Source organism: Urtica dioica, chromosome 9, assembly GCF_054948205.1.
Source record: "Urtica dioica subsp. dioica isolate 48M chromosome 9, U.dioica_male_clone48M_v1_H2, whole genome shotgun sequence".
NCBI classification, from domain to species: Eukaryota; Viridiplantae; Streptophyta; class Magnoliopsida; order Rosales; family Urticaceae; genus Urtica; species Urtica dioica.
In genome coordinates this window covers 4,638,437-4,655,774 of record NC_142764.1, presented here as the reverse complement: position 1 = coordinate 4,655,774, position 17,338 = coordinate 4,638,437, and positions in this window count along the sequence as shown.

Sequence of the window (17,338 nt, the reverse complement as noted above, 5' to 3'; positions counted from 1 at the left end):
GATAGCAGGGACAACCGCATCATGGAGTTGGAGGAGAGTATCTGCCGACTAAAGGCGAGGAACGCAAGGTACCACGGCCGACTGGCTGCGAAGCAACCTGTGCGGGACACGATAATCCCCAACGGGGATCCTGAGAACCTCAACGAGGAAAGCCGCGACCGCGACCCTGATTACGAGGGTACTGGTGAGTCGGAGGACATCGAGACTTCTCTCACGAAGGACGGGGAACTCCCCGCCGTGTTTGAAGCCGGTCCATCGAATCCCTTACCCCGGGCAGGCGACGCGCCGGTACCTTCTTAAGAGGGGAATTCCCGACGTTCAGCCCTCGACCGGCTAGGTCCAAGGGAGAATGTTGCGGAAAGTCAGGGCACGCGGAGAGCGCGCCATCGCAGACGAAGCCTGCGCCTCCGTACGACCAGCCCTGACCTTAGGGACTGCCTCACTGCTCAACGCATTGGGCGTGGCAATGATCTGAGAGAGCGGCTAAGCTCTAGACCCAACATCCCACTGGCAGCCCCAACTAACGGGAACCGCCGCGCAGGTCAAGGGTGTAACGAGAGGCTACAGGTGACTCCTCCCGAACAAGAGGTTATTCCAACGACCGGTCTCGATGTGGTCACTATGATCCATAATCTTCGGAATGAGGTGCGAGATCTCCGAGAATACGGACTAGGTGGAAGCACCTATGGGGTCGTTGAGGAGAACTCCTCGCCTTTCACGGCTCAGATATTGGCTGAGGTTTGTACGGGGAATTTCAAACTCCCGAACCTCACTCCCTATGATGGAAAAGCAGATCCTGCTTACCACATCCAACACTATGAAACTTGGATGACGATGCAGGGGGTTTCTCCTGGTGCCATGTGCCAAGCTTTTAGTTTAACCCTCGCCGGACCCGGTTTCGAGTGGTTCAAGAACTTAAGGCCAGGAAGCATCCACTCGTTCAAAGACCTGAAGGACATGTTCCTAGCACGGTTCGCTACGTCTATGGTCCAAAAGAAGACCAAGATGTACCTGTGGTCAATCAGGCAAGAGAGTGGCGAGTCTCTCAGACGATACCTCGCCCGATTCACTGAAGGGTCAAACAAGGTCGACCGCTTTGACGACGGTGACGCAATCGCCGCTATCATAGAAGGCTTGCGCACAAGTGACTTCCTCAAGTCAGTCGTCGGCCGTGTCCCTTCGACCATGGCCGAGTTAATGACTCGAGCTAAGACCTTCATGGGAGTCGAAGATTACCTCGACGGCCGTAAGAGCAACAATCAAAGCTCTCGCCGAGAAGAACCCAGCCACGAGCAAGGCGAACCCCGTAAAAAACGAAACAAGGGAAATCAGGTTTCTAATAACCAACCCTCTGTACCCCAGAAGCCGCGACTTGCGGAAAACTTCAAAGGATACTCGTCGTTCACACCGTTGAACACGGCGCCGGAACGAATCCTGGCTCTGGCACGTGACAAGTTCACGCCCTCGGCTCCAATGAAAAAGGATCCCGCGACTCGCGATCGATCCAGATATTGTGAGTTCCATCGGGAATACGGTCATTTGACCTCGGAATGCTACAACCTCAAAAGGTAAATCGAGGCTTTGATCCAACGGGGTGAGCTGAAAGAGTTTGTGTTACGCATGATTAGCGCTGCGGGCCCCACCACGAACAGACAACAGTCTGGTCAGGGAGGAGGAACAGCCGCTTCCGCCGACCAAACCGCGGCTACTGCCAACGCCAATCCACAACTCCACGTGGTAACCACCATATTGGGAGGTCCACAAGATGGAGATTCAGCCCGACAACGGAAGAAATTCCTTAGGGCCGTGACTTAGGAAGACGCTGCTATGCACGTCAACTTCACATATGAAGAACCTCCGTCCGTGTGTCACGAGACGATGTATTTCACCAATGAAGAGGCCAAGCGAGTTGTGCATCTGCACAATGACGCGATCGTGCTCAAAGCCCAAGTGGCCAATAACTTGGTGAAAATGGTTCTCATCGATAATGGCAGCGCTGCCGACATAATTTTCAAGTCCACCCTAGAGCGCATGAAGCTCGGGGGGCTGCGCCCGACTCCGACCCAAACGCCATTGTTCGGGTTCACTGGGGAAAAGGTTATGACCGAGGGCATCATCGACCTGCCGGTCACCTTTGGGACCCCTGGAGGAATTGAGGCCATTCACATGGTCCCATTCCTAGTGGTCGATCAGGAGTCGCCCTATAACTTAATCATCGGGCGGCCCACGTTGAACCGGCTAAGGGCAATCACTTCCACGTACCACCTACTGGTAAAATTCCCCACCGAAGAGGGAATTGGCATTATGGCCGGAGACCAATCCCAAGCTAGAATATGCTACGTGCAAGGAGTTGATGGCAAATCCGCGGGAAAAGCGGTCAACACAATCTTCCAACTGGAAGACGATTACCCATGCGACCCAAGGGATGCAAGGAAGTTCGGAGAACTTGACCCCCGGGATGAAGTCGAAAGACTCAAGGTTGAAACCTCCGATGATCTTGTGCCAATCGTCCTTGACGAATCTGTTGTCGGTCATTTTCGGAAAACCCGAGACGCGAAGAAGACACGCCATTCAAAGGGCCGATGGTCAGGCCGGAGGTCCTAAAGAGCGGCGAGCCTTCTCTCACGAGTCGACTGACAAGTCCTCGTGCCAAATCCTCATGCACCTCGAGTCGAGCCCCGAGTCGTTCCTCGAGTCGAGCCTTGGGTTGTTCCTCGAGTCGAACCTCGAGTCGGTCTCCTCGAGTCGAGCTTCACTCCTCGAGTCGAGCCTCGAGTCGCTCCTCGAATCGAGTCACTCTCGCCAAGTAGAAACCTTCATATTTCATGTGGCAAGAATGGTATTCGAAGGCCCGCAAGAGCCCGACGAGGCGGGCCATGCGCCGCGCGCGCAGCCGCGCCGGCCAACCAAGCACAGCAGCCCGCGCGCCGCGCCAGGCAGACCGCGCGCCGCGTGATGACACGCCCGCGCCGCGCATCCCGTGCCGCACATCCAGCGCCGCGCATCGCGCGCCGCGCCTGGTGACCCGCGCGCCGCGCCCCCTGCGCCGCGCGCCGCGCGCCGCGCGTTGTGCGCCGCACTTTGTGCGCCGCGCGCGCCGTGCGCCTCCACTTGATGGCGCGCGCGTTCCTAGTCCCACATGGACGAAAAAGGAGCCTCCTAAGGCCCCCAAACACCTATAAATACCCTCTCTCATTGAGGGGAAATGCCATCCCATTCTTTCTCAAGGAACTTGAGACTTCTCTCCGCTTCTCTAGATGCCATCCTTGGCCTGAAGCGGATTCTCCACGATTTCTCGCTCTCGGAGATTATGAAGCACTTTCCGGGGTCTCCCGAGTGCCGCCTCTCTTGATCGAGCGATTAATCTCAAGCCCACGAGTGCTCTAACGGTTTTCTACCGAAAATCGCCAACGCGTCTAGCACCCTAGACGCGTCCGCCATTTCTGACAAGAAATCGCCTACGCGTCCGGCATTTCCGACTAGGAATCGCCCACGCGTCCGGAATCTCCGCCACAACAAGGAACTCTTGACTTAGAGTCTCCCACGTCTCCAAAAGAGAGAAAACACACATTCTCTCTCGCATACGCGATCTCCGAAGTCCTGAGACGCCGCCGAGGACTCCTCGAGCCCCGTCTCCTTCGTCGAGCACGCTTCTCCACCAAGGCTCCGCGCCTCAGACAGCGTCCTACACGCTTGAACTACGTTCTGACCTGATCCCACGCACGGGTACGTAGGCAGCCGACAACCAAGGCACGGTCACTCCTCCTCCTCATCCCCTACCTCTCCCGAGAGGCGGGTTGATCGGAGAAAACCCTAGCTCGAGACTATCGGGTTCACACTCTTGGCCCGGGTGCGATCACTTGGTCCGGCCTTGGATCGAACCGCCCGAGGTTTTAAATAGTTGTTCATTTTCGTGCGACAACATTTTGGCGCTAGACGGAGGGGACTTCCCGACCTGTTCAGCCCGAAATCCCTTCTGTTCATCTTCTTCTTTTCTTCTACAAACTCAACTTTCTCGAACTTGAGAAAAGATGAGTACTCAACCACCCGTACGTTCTGAGGGCGTGAACAACCCCGAAAACATCACTGGGACCAAGAAATACTTCTTGCGCTCCCGAGCGCATGGTGACGAAGAGTCGCTCCATGAAGAGAGCTCGACCCGCTCACCATCTCCATCTCCAGATAGCAGGGACCACCGCATCATGGAGTTGGAGGAGAACGTCCGCCAACTAAAGGCAAAGAACGCGAGGTACCACAGCCGACTGGCTGCGAAGCAACCCGCGCATAACGCAATGACCCCTAACGGGGATCCTGAGAACCTCAACGAGGAAAGCCACGACCGTGACCCTGACTATGAGGGTACTTGCGATCCGGAGGATATCGAGACTTCTCTCACGAAGGACGGAGGACTCCCCGCCATGTTTGAAGCCGGTCCTTCGAATCCCCTACCCCGGAAAGGCGACGCGCCGGCTACTTCTCAAGAGGGAAACTCCCGACGCTCGGCCCTCGACCGACTAGGTCGAAGGGAGAACGTTGAGGAGAGTCAGGGCACGCGGAGAGCGCGCCGTCGCAGACGAAGCCTGCGCCTCCGAACGACCAGCCCAGATCTTAGGGATCACCTCACCGCCCAACGCATCGAGCGTGGCGATGACCTAAGGGAGCGACTAAGCTCTCGGCCAAACATCCCCGCAGCAGCCCCAACTAACGGGAACCGCCGAACGGGTCAAGGGTCAAATGAAAGACGACAGGTGACTCCTCCCGAACAGGGAGTTACTCTGACTACCGGTCTCGATGTGATCACAATGATCCACAATCTTCGAAATGAAGTACGAGATCTCCGAGAACACGGAATAGGCGGAAGTGCCTATGGGGTCGTTGAGGAGAAGTCCTCGCCTTTCACGGCTCAGATATTGGCCGAGGTATGTACCTCGCTCCATATAATGGAAAAGCAGATCCTGCTTACCACATCCAGCACTATGAAACCTGGATGACGATGCAGGGTGTCACTCCCGGCGCTATGTGCCAAGCTTTTGGTCTTACCCTCGCCGGACCCGGCTTCGAGTGGTTCAAGAACTTAAGGCCGGGAAGCATCCACTCGTTCAAAGACCTGAAGGACATGTTCCTAGCACGGTTCGCTACGTCTATGGTCCAAAAGAAGACCAAGATGTACCTGTGGTCAATCAGGCAAGAGGATGGCGAGTCTCTTAGACGATACCTCGCCAGATTCACTGAAGAATCGAATAAGGTCGATCGCTTTGACGCAAAGACGCAATCACCGCCATCACTGAAGGCTTGCGCACAAGTGACTTCCTTAAGTCCATCGTCGGCCGTGTCCCTTCTACCATGGCCGAGTTAATGACTCGAGCCAAGACCTTCATGGGAGTCGAAGATTACCTCGATGGTCGCAAGGGCAATGATCAAAGCCCTCACCACCGAGACGAGCCTAGCGACGAGCAAGGAAACTCCCGTAAAAGGCGAAACAGAGGAGGTCAGACTTTTAATAGACGACGTCCGATGCCCCAGAAGCCGCGACTTGCGGAAGACTTTAAGGGCTACTCGTCGTTCACACCGTTGAACACAACGCCGGAGCAAATCCTAGCTTTAGCGCGTGACAAGTTCACTCCCCCGGCTCCAATGAACAAAGATCCCGCGACTCGCGATAGATCTAAATATTGCGAGTTCCATCAGGAATACGGTCACTTGACCTCTGAATGCTATAGTCTTAAAAGGCAGATCGAGGCATTGATCCAACGGGGTGAGCTAAAAGAGTTCGTGTTACGCATGATTAGCGCTGCGGGCCCCACCTCGAACAGACCACAGTCTGGCAGGGGAGGGGGAACAGCCGCTTCTGCCGACCGAACCACGGCTACTGCCAATGCCAATCCACAACTCCACGTTGTGACCACCATATTGGGAGGTCCACAAGATGGAGATTCGGCCCGACAACGGAAAAAATTCCTAAAGGCCGTGGCTCAAGAAGACGCTGCTATGCACGTCAACCTCACGTATGAAGAACCTCCGTCCGTGCCTCACGAGACGATGCATTTCACCAACAAAGAGCCCAAGCGAGTTGTGCATCCGCACAATGACGCAATTGTGCTCAAAGCCCAAGTAGCTAATAACTTGGTGAAAAGAGTTCTCATCGACAACGGCAGTGCTGCCGACATAATTTTCAAGTCCACCCTAGAGTGCATGAAGCTCGGGGGGCTACGCCCAACTCCGACCCAAACGCCTCTATTTGGGTTCACTGGGAAGAGAGTCATGACTAAAGGCGTCATCGATCTGCCGGTCACCTTCGGAACTCCCGGAGGCATTGAAGTCGTTCACATGGTCCCATTCCTAGTGGTCGACCAAGAGTCCCCCTACAACGTAATCGTTGGGCGACCCACGTTGAACCGGCTAAGGGCAATCACTTCAACATACCACCTACTGGTGAAGTTCCCTACCAAGGATGGAATCGGCATCATGGCTGGAGATCAATCCCAAGCCAGAATATGCTACATCCAGGGAATCGATGGAAAGACCGCTAAAAAGACGGTTAACGCGATCTCTCAGCTCAGAGATAGCGTCGAGTCGACCAAGGTCCTCCGCGAAGTCCATAAAGACACCTGCATGACACCCAAGTGCAAGGTAACGGCGTCCTCATCAGGGACCCCACACGGTCTACCAGGTCATACATGGACGAGACACCGATCTATCGCCTGTGGAATGCGGAACACTGGAAGAGAGTACTACCACTAGCCAGCGATCCCCCCATTTTATTTCTTTGCTTTCTAAACATTCAATAAGGCCTACGAGCCAACGTTTTAGGATTTCAAATTTTTTGCAATATTAATAAAGTTCGATGTTTTTCTTTCAAAATCCACTTTATCAAAGATTTTTAATCATCAAAGGTTACACTTGTAGACCCAAAACTCGGGGGGCTAGTGCCATAGGCAATGGAAAGTACGCTCAAAATCCTCAAGAAAGTACGCTCCACTAAAAAAAGCACGCTCCATCAAAACAAAACACCCGAACACAAAACGGGAACAGGCGTGCACGTAAGACGCCTCCGTGGCGCGCCGTAAGACATCCCCGAGATGCAGGCTAAAGACGCCCCCGTGGCGCGCCCAAGAGACATCCCCAAGATGCAGGCTAAAGACGCCCCCGTGGCGCACCCAAGAGACATCCCAGAGATGCAGGCTAAAGACGCCCCCGTGGCGCGCCCAAGAGACATCCCCGAGATGCAGGCTGAAGACGCCCCCACGGCGCGCCCAAGAGACATCCCCGAGATGCAGGCTAAAGACGCCCCCGCGGCGCGCCCAAGAGACATCCCCGAGATGCAGGCTAAAGACGCCCCCGCGGCGCGCCCAAGAGACATCCCAGAGATGCAGGCTAAAGACGCCTCCGCGGCGCGCCCAAGAGACATCCCAGAGATGCAGGCTAAAGACGCCCCCGCGGCGCGCCCAAGAGACATCCCCGAGATGCAGGCTAAAGACGCCCCCGTGGCGCGCCCAAGAGACATCCCAGAGATGCAGGCTAAAGACGCCGCCGTGGCGCGCCCAAGAGACATCCCCGATATGCAGGCTAAAGACGCCCCCGCGGCGCGCCCAAGAGACATCCCCGAGATGCAGGCTAAAGACGCCCCCGCGGCGCGCCCAAGAGACATCCCAGAGATGCAGGCTAAAGACGCCCCCGCGGCGCGCCCAAGAGACATCCCAGAGATGCAAGCTAAAGACGCCTCCGCGGCGCGCCCAAGAGACATCCCCGAGATGCAGGCTAAAGCCGTCCCTCGCGACGCACTTAAGACGCCTACATGGCGCACGTAAGACGCGTAAAGGCGCAACCCGTAAGACGCCTACATGGTGCAACCTAAGACGCCTACATGGCGCACGTAAGACGCGTAAAGGCGCAGCCCGTAAGACGCCTACATGGCGCAATATAAGACGCCTACATGGCGCACATAAGACGCCTACATGGCGCACTTAAGACGCCTACATGGGGCACGTAAGACGCCTACGTGACGCACCTAAGACGCCTACATGGCGCACTTAAGACGCCCACATGGCGCAACCAAGTCGTCCCTCGTGACACACCTAAGTAACCTACATGCCGCATCTAGGCCATCCCTCATGACGTGCCTACGATGCCTAAAACAACGCACGTAGCCGTCTCTAATGACGCGCTCTGAGTCACCGCAAGGCGCTGTGTATGATGACTAATCGGAACGCACCTGAACAGCCATACAAGGCGCAACTCATGTCATCTTCACCACCGCCGACTAAGCACAATCACACCCGCCTTCGAGCAAGAACCTCGCTCGGCCTGAACCAGCTGAGACCTCGCTCCTCGAGTTGAGTCATTCTCCTCGAGTCAAGCCTTGCTCCTCAAATCGAGTCAGTCTCCTCGAGTTGAGCTTCGCTCCTCGAGTCAAGTCATTCTCCTCGAGTCGAGATTCGCTCCTCGAGTCGAGTCATCCCCCTCGAGTCGAGCTCCGCTTCTCGAGTCGAGTCATTTTCCTCGAGTTGAGCTTCGTTCCTCAAATCGAGTCATCCTCCTCGAGTCAAGCTTCGCTTCTCGAGTCGAGTCATTTTCCTCGAGTTGAGCTTCGCTCCTCAAATCGAGTTATTCTCCTCGAAGTCGAGCTTCGCTCCTTGAGTCGAGTCATTCTCCTCGAGTCAAGCCCCGCTCCTCAAGTTGAGTCACGCTCCTTGAGTCGAGTCTCGCTCCTTGAGTCGAGTCATTCTCCTCGAGTCAAGCCTCGCTCCTCGAGTTGAGTCACGCTCCTTGAGTCGAGTCTTGCTCCTTGAGTCAAATCATTCTCCTTGAGTCGAGCACTGCTCCTCGAGTCAAGACATCCTCCTCAAGTCGAGTCACACCCTCCTCGAATCGAGCCATGCTCCTCGAGTCGAGTCGCTCTCCTGGAGTCATCCCTCTCGAGTCGAGCATCACTCATCAAGTCATTCTCCCCGAGTTGAGTCTTGCTCCTCGAATCGAGTTATACTCCTCGAGTCGAGCATCGCTCCTCGAGTGGAGTCATATTCCTTAATGACTAACCAGTCTCCTTGAGTCGAGTCTAGCCCCTCGAGTTGAGACTTGAGTCGGCTCCCCGAGTCGAGCCTAGCCCCTCGAGTTGAGACTTGAGTCGGCTCCCCGAGTTGAGCTTCGCTCCTTGAGTTGAGACTTGATTCAGTCTCCTCAAGTCGAGCTTCGCTCCTCGAGTCGAGCCTTGAGTCAGTATCCTCGAGTCGAGCTCCGCTCCTCGAATCGAGCCTTGAGTTAGTCTCCTCGAGTCGAGTCCTACTCCTCGAACAAACACCTGGAGCGACCTGAAGAACAGGTCAGCCAAAATAGAGACCCGCGCTCGCGCCTGGGGAATAAGGGCCGATCTTCCGAACGCAGACGAAGAAGCGTCACCGAGGCGAGAATGGCGGATGCCCCGTGAGGCCGACTTATGCTTGATGCGTGGTCAAACTTTTAGCATTTATCCCCGAGCAGTCGAAGCCCTCCGGTGCGGCAGAGCCTTCCGCCAGGTGCCACTCCGTCTTCTCGAAGCATCAGCCCGCATCATCAACCTCCGTCTTCGAGACCTCGGAATGAGCACGCCTTTGCAAAATGCAAAAGTGCAGTCGCCTTCCAAGCTGGCCGAGACGGAAGCCATGATCTTCCCCTAATAGGTCATGATTGCACAATCGTCACCCTGCTAGTCACCATCGAGTCCCATGGACTCCGGATTGATGATATTATCAAACAAAACGCCATCGAAGGTTAACTCGGGCGTAACATTGCCAAAAGATCAATAAGCCGCGACGCGCCGGCACACCTCTACACAAATGCACGCCCCACTTGCGCATGCATATCCCATTTGCTCCGGGGCTAGAGCGACGAACGCAAGCGCGTTCGCCTCGCCCACGTTGAGCTACGCCTCCTATCCGCTTGGATCCTCCTCCACGTGTACATCACACACTCGTGTCGAGAGAGACGGAAAAGCGAGAGAGAGCACTAGCAATTGTGAGAGTATTCTTTATAATCACAAAGGCTTCGCAACACTGAAGCTCTGGAAAGTCTATTTTCCTCAAACACCCGGCGGAAACAACTAAAAGTTCACCGCCCGGGGCCTCCCGAGCAATGAACTTGGGGGGCTAATGTTGTCGGTCGTTTTCGGAAAACCCGAGACGCCAAGAAGACACGCCATTCAAAGGGCCGATGGTCAGGCCGGAGGTCCTAAAGAGTGGCGAGCCTTCTCTCACGAGTCGACTGACAAGTCCTCGTGCCAAATCCTCATGCCCCTCGAGTCGAGCCCCGAGTCATTCCTCGAGTCGAGCCTTGGGTTGTTCCTCGAGTCGAGCCTCGAGTCGGTCTCCTCGAGTCGAGCTTCACTCCTCGACTCGAGCCTCGAGTCGCTCCTCGAATCGAGTCACTCTCGCCAAGTAGAAACCTTCATATTTCATGTGGCAGGAATGGTATTCGAAGGCCCGCAAGAGCCCGACGAGGCGGGCCATGCGCCGCGCGCGCAGCCGCGCCGGCCAACCAAGCACAGCAGCCCGCGCGCCGCACGATGATACGCCCGCGCCGCGCATCCCGCGCCGCACATCCAGCGCCGCGCATCGCGCGCCGCGCCTGGTGACCCGCGCGCCGCGCGCCGCGCGTTGTGCGCCGCGCGCGCCGTGCGCCTCCACTTGATGGCGCGCGCGTTCCTAGTCCCACATGGACGAAAAAGGAGCCTCCTAAGGCCCCCAAACACCTATAAATACCCTCTCTCATTGAGGGGAAATGCCATCCCATTCTTTCTCAAGGAACTTGAGACTTCTCTCCGCTTCTCTAGATGCCATCCTTGGCCTGAAGCGGATTCTCCACGATTTCTCGCTCTCGGATATTCTGAAGCACTTTCCGGGGACTCCCGAGTGCCGCCTCTCTTGATCGAGCGATTAATCTCAAGCCCACGAGTGCTCTAACAGTTTTCTACCGAAAATCGCCTACGCGTCTAGCACCCTAGACGCGTCCGCCATTTCTGACAAGAAATCGCCTACGCGTCCGGCATTTCCGACTAGGAATCGCCCACGCGTCCGGAATCTCCGCCACAACAAGGAACTCTTGACTTAGAGTCTCCCACGTCTCCAAAAGAGAGAAAACACACATTCTCTCTCGCATACGCGATCTCCGAAGTCCTGAGACGCCGCCGAGGACTCCTCGAGCCCCGTCTCCTTCGTCGAGCACGCTTCTCCACTAAGGCTCCGCGCCTCAGATAGCGTCCTACACGCTTGAACTACGTTCTGACCTGATCCCACGCACGGGTACGTAGGCAGCCGACAACCAAGGCACGGTCACTCCTCCTCCTCATCCCCTACCTCTCCCGAGAGGGGGGTTGATCGGAGAAAACCCTAGCTCGAGACTATCGGGTTCACACTCTTGGCCCGGGTGCGATCACTTGGTCCGGCCTTGGATCGAACCGCCCGAGGTTTTAAATAGTTGTTCATTTTCGTGCGACAACAGAATCAAAGCCACCTCAGGTTGTAAAAGTCGGCACCCGACTTCCACTCGCCATCAAGACTCAGCTTACTGCCTTCCTCAGGGAGTTCAAAGACGTTTTTGCATGGACTCATGCGGACATTCCCGGAATTGATCCCGAGGTAATCGTGCACCGATTGAACGACGACCCAAAGGTCGCCGAAAGAGTGCAGGCTAGACGAACGTTCAACCCAGAACGATACCTGGCCATAAATGAAAAGGTCGAGAAACTCCTCACCGCAAACTTCATTCGAGAGGCTAAATACCCCAAATGGGTCGCCAACGTGGTAATGGTGAAAAAGCCTAACGGGAACTGGCGAATTTGTATAGACTACAAAGATCTTAACAAAGCCTGCCCTAAAGACTGCTTTCCACTCCCGCGTATCGAACAATTGCTGGATGCCACGGCCGGCCATGAACTTCTAAGTTTCATGGACGCCTATTCAGGCTACAACCAAATTCGAATGCACGAGCCCTATCAAATTAAGACGACCTTTGTCACCGATCGAGGTCTCTATTGTTACAAGGTCATGCCTTTCGGCCTTAAGAACGCGGGAGCAACATACCAGCGCTTGGTGAATCGGATCTTCGCCGATCAAATCGGCAAGACAATGGAAGTGTACGTGGACGACATGTTGTCAATGGTGCCCACAAGAAGAGTTGTAGTCTTTATTTTGTACATTTGATGTAATAAAGTCTCATGAAGACTCTTGCTTGTAATTGCCTAACTATTCATTAATAAAGTTGAAACGTTCATTCATTCTTTCTTTGTTTGAAGCTTTATGATAAAACCTTAGTCTTTTAGTCCATAAACAAACTTAACAACTTACGAAGAGACAAATGTAGATTTGCATGAACAAACTCTTCGTAGTTTGCTTAAAACGATATATTCGCAATCTTAGGGTCAAAGGACTATTGACCTCAGTATGATTGTTAGAAGAATCTATGATGTCTGGTTATGAGGCATTGAGAGTTGGGGACTCTATAGTTCTTCTAGGTATCTTCCGAAGATACTGAATTGACCAGTGCACTTCTAGAGACAATATAAGAACAAACCATTTAACCTCTTATGTCTCGAAGTCACTATGTATGAATTGCATCATGCTTACCTTAATCCTGAAATGAGACATGCCATTTCACACCTTAGTATTCTCATTTGAGAAAGTCAAAGTTCGGACTCACTATGTGATTCCGAACAAGGCCTATTGGTGAAGTACTAAGTTGTGAGTCTGTCATGAGTAACTTTGTGAAGTTCTCATAGATATGGAATTCATGTACAAGATTGCTGAAATGCAATGTATGTCACCTTATGCTTTGTTCCTTGGAGTGTGAATAAATGAACTGGCCAGTGTCCAAATCGAGTCCTGACTCTTTTGGATGAAACAATGTGACTTGTTAGCTCCTCGTCAATACATTGTTTCTAACTTATTCACAATCGACAAAGGAGTTGAGGAAATAACAGCTAGAAGGGTAAAATGGTAATTTAGTAAATCCCGACTAGCTGATGACATTCATGAAGGGTAAACATAGATAATATTCAGTGGATCCGCTCATCATAATTAGGTCGAATTCTTGAGTAGAAAATAAATTCATTTGAACCAAGAGATTTTCAGTGTCAGCTCTTTAGTGGAGTCAGCTGGCATTAAGCTAAACGTGGAAAAGGTTTGTGAACTTTTGAGTCCAAGTGTTTAGCTCAAGCTTTGTTCATTTGGGTCCATGAGGTCACTGTCACGAATCACATCGATAGGAATAGTTAAACTGGAAGCTAAGTCAAAACAAGAACGAAAATAGTTAAAAGGGTATTTTTGTCTTTTGAGACAAAGGATGAAATGAATGTCAATAAATTTTTTGACAAGTTCATTTGATGACTTAATGTCACTCGGCCATGACTTGATCATTGGGCCTTGTGGATTAATTTCATTTCATAAGAATTTTATTGAAAATTCTTAATGGGCCTTTTTCATGTTGTCATGAACAAGTGGAAAAGCTTCTAGAAGGCCTTTCTAGTATTAGAATAGCCGCCCAACATACCCATAGGGAGAGAGAATATTTTGTGCATAAATGTATCAAGATACTTGCCAAAAGAAAAAGAGGAAACAAATTTGCATATGGATGCACAAGGTGGGCGCCCAAGTATGGTCAAGGGAGAAGCAAACAAAAGAGGAAACAAATCCAAGGACTTACTTGATATGTCTTGGCCGTGTACCTCATGAAGGGAAAAGGGAAATTGGCTCATGAATATGTGATATTCTATAGAAGAGGAAACTACCTTATTGAAGGTGAGACCTCTCCTATAAATAGGAGCCTCATTCTTCTCATTTTTCTCATTCCACATAAGTTAGAGATTGAGAGCTTCTCTCTCTAGAACTTGTGGTTGCCGCCCCTCTCTCTCTCTCTCTAGTTTATTTTCGATTTTACTTGTTTTGGCACCTAGGTCCTCACTCGACCTAGTGTTTAGCTCTGCGACTTCGAGACTCGTTCTTAAGTCGTAGTGTTTAAAAGTGCCAACTCACTGATTCCTTCTTTTCGAGTGATTTAGTGATAGAAACTTTCGTGGTTGCTCGAGGTGCCGAGGAAAGAAAGAGAGACGTTCTGCGAGGGGAGACGAGCGTTGCAAACTTTCCACAAGCTTCTTCAAAGTTCAAGCTTCAAGAAAGGTTAGTAAACTTCTAGCTCATATTGGTTTTTAATTACATGTACTTGCACTTGTCTAGGTTAGTAAAAACTGTTTTACTTGTAAAAGAAAATTTTTAAAATTCCGCCGCTTACCGAAGCGTTAATTATTTTCTCAAACCCTAGATCGATTCCAACAAATGGTATCAGAGCTATGGTCAAAGATAAGCATGTACATGTTTTTAAAATTATGAGCTTGAAAATCGTTTTCGAAAGTTTACTAATTTTGTGACAAGTTAGATTTGTTAGCTTAGATTTTTTTTAATTTAATGCTCTTGTCTTTAAATTAAAAAGCATGTTGATTTTCTATGAGTTTGGGATGGTTTTAAAACACATTTGAATCAGTTCTAAAAGTTTTTAATTTTTTATATTGAAAAACGTGTTTTAAAGGTTTGAGAAATTTCGGTAAATTTTGTGACTAGTTACTTTGTCTTTCTAGTTTCTTTTATTTACCGTATTCGTTTTATGCTTGTTGTTATTTCTTTTATTCTATGTTATTACCCTGCTAATAAAACACAAATAAAAGCTTTAAACAACATCTTAAAACGTTCCGTTACACTTGATTCTTTTTCGCACCTAAGTAGGACCAAGCTTTAATTTATTTCTTTTTCTTCGAGCTGGAGTAAACCCGCATTAAAAGTGACATACCTCTCTGCTGAGAAATCGAAATTTAATGATTCTTGAATCAAATTAAAGCTCTGTCTGTCCTCTGTCCAATGCCACCGGTTTTGGCTCAAAAGGACATCGGAGCCGCCAGATATGGCGATTTTACTCCGAGGTGCGCGGCTGTCTGAAACTCCAGTTTTTTAGAAATCTGGATTTTCAAACCCCACTACCATGAGTTATAGAACTCTAATGAGAAAATTTTCTTGAGCAAAAATGTTTTTCATATGATTATAAACATGATGTGTAAGATTAAAATGTTTTGATTTTTGAAAGTTTAATTGAAATTGAATTTTTACAAAACTAGTTTGAATTTTGAAAAACCGTTTTCACTTTCAAACTTGAAAATATTTTGTCATCCAAATCAAATAAATTTTCAAAATGTTTTCAAAACTATATCTATATCACATATGTTCAAAATCTATATGCTCTTGAAAATTTGAGTGGGAGGTCTCCTTGTAGACAAGCCGAAAAAGAAAAAGATGTGTAATCTCAAACTTTCAAGTGTTCGAGTGAGTTGAAGTTCACACTTCCCTCACGCACTTTCCCGAAATAGAAAATAGGAAAAGATCGAGTATGTACCTTGTGCCTTTATGCAGTAATACTGCTCTGAACATGTCGATCTAGGATTCTCTTCTAGTTGTCCGCTCTGTCGCTCTCTAACTAGGAAATCTGTTTCCGAACTTATAAGAGTCGATGAACCAACTCCAAAAACTAAGTGGGAGGGTTATACTTGTTGTTTGTAACCCACGATCCCCAACACTAATGAAAAGTGCAAGTGTCGCCGGACTAAGAGTCACCCTCGTGGCCCTCTCTTAAATGAGAGTACTCAAGGGCGCTTTGCTCTGATCATTGCTCAATGAGCTACGTCCGAGAGTGAGACGATGATGACAAGACCTCCCCTCGGCGGATTGTTTTTCAAAGTCAATCTTTTGGACTAAGTGGTTGGTTACACACTTCGACTCAATCCCTAGTAATCCTCCCTCGAGGCCCTGCGAAAGGATGTGAGTGATCAAACCAATTTACAAGGTGGCTAGTCAATGTTGATGTATTGACATCTTGGCTAAGCATTAATGATGTGTCATTTACTTATAAATGGAGATTTTTTGCGGCCTTCCCTCGAAGGAGTAAATTATCGTTTGGTTTATAACACCTTTGGATTTTATAAAGTCTTAAACAAACTTAAATCCTAAACCAAAGACTAATCATAAACTTGTTTCAACTTTTATAGGCAATATGTCTCCCAACTCTCTCTCTTTCATTCTTTCCTCGAACAAACTCGAAAACGAAAACTACGTAGATTCGAAACGTAACCTCGACATAATACCTACCGTTAACAAGCACAAATGGGTACTCACCACCCCGTGTCCCCCTCTGACGAATGATGATTCAACTCAAGAGGACAATGACGCCTTAGCGGCCTGGCTTCGATCCGATGAGATTGTGAGGTGCTATATCTTGGCATCTATGAACAATGTGCTGAAAGAGCAACATCGTGACATCGAGACTGCCGCTGACGTGCTCTACAATCTCCTTGAGATGTTTGGAGGGCAAAGGCGTCAAGCAAGGCAACAAGCAGTCTGACAGTTTATGAACTGTCATATGAAGGCTAGGACTCCTGTTAGAGACTTTATGATACTGATCATTAGTTTTCTAAATAAGATGGAAATCCTAGGATCTGAGAATGATGGGAAGAATGTCATAGATATGATCTTAGAAACTCTCCCCGCATCTCTTGATACCTCCAAGATGAACTACTCAATAAACAAGCTAGAGTACACTGTTACCAAGCTTATGGAGGAACTTCACACTGCTGTAGGTCTCACTAAGAGAAAGAGGAATCAAGGAGAGGCACATGCTACTGAGCAAAAAGCCTCCGCCTCTGGAACTGTGAAGAGACCTTACAAGGCCGATAAAAAGAACTGTCCCGCCTATCTCAAACCAAAGGAACATAGTATTGTACTAGTTACCGAAGCATGCTTAGTAGCTGATAATGTATCAACGTGGATTCTTGACTCCGCTGCTACTAACCATATTTGTTGTTCCTTGAATGGTTTCAAGAAAACCAAAAGCTTAGAGGAAGGCGAGTTCTGTTTCAAATGGGGTGATGGGAGCCTGGTGTCTGCAAAGGCTGTGGGATCCGTGACGCTGTCTTTTGAAGACCGCACTTTAAACTTGAATAATGTTTATTTTATTCCTACATTTGGGAAGAACTTAATATCCGTTGCTCGTCTTCGTGAGCAAGATTATTGTTTAAAGTTCATTAAGAATGGAATTCGTATTTCGTTTCCTAATAATTCTTTTGTCACTGATGCATGTATGAAGAATGCTCTTTTCTACATCTATCCCACTCAACCTTCTCTTTTAGACACCGAAATAGATAATGATCTAATTAGGGAGCCAAAGAGGATCAAACTTTCTGAATCCTCCGATCTAACAAAATCAACACACCTATGGCACTTAAGACTTGGTCATATCAGTCTAGAAAGGATTAAGAGACTTGTGAGGGATGGTC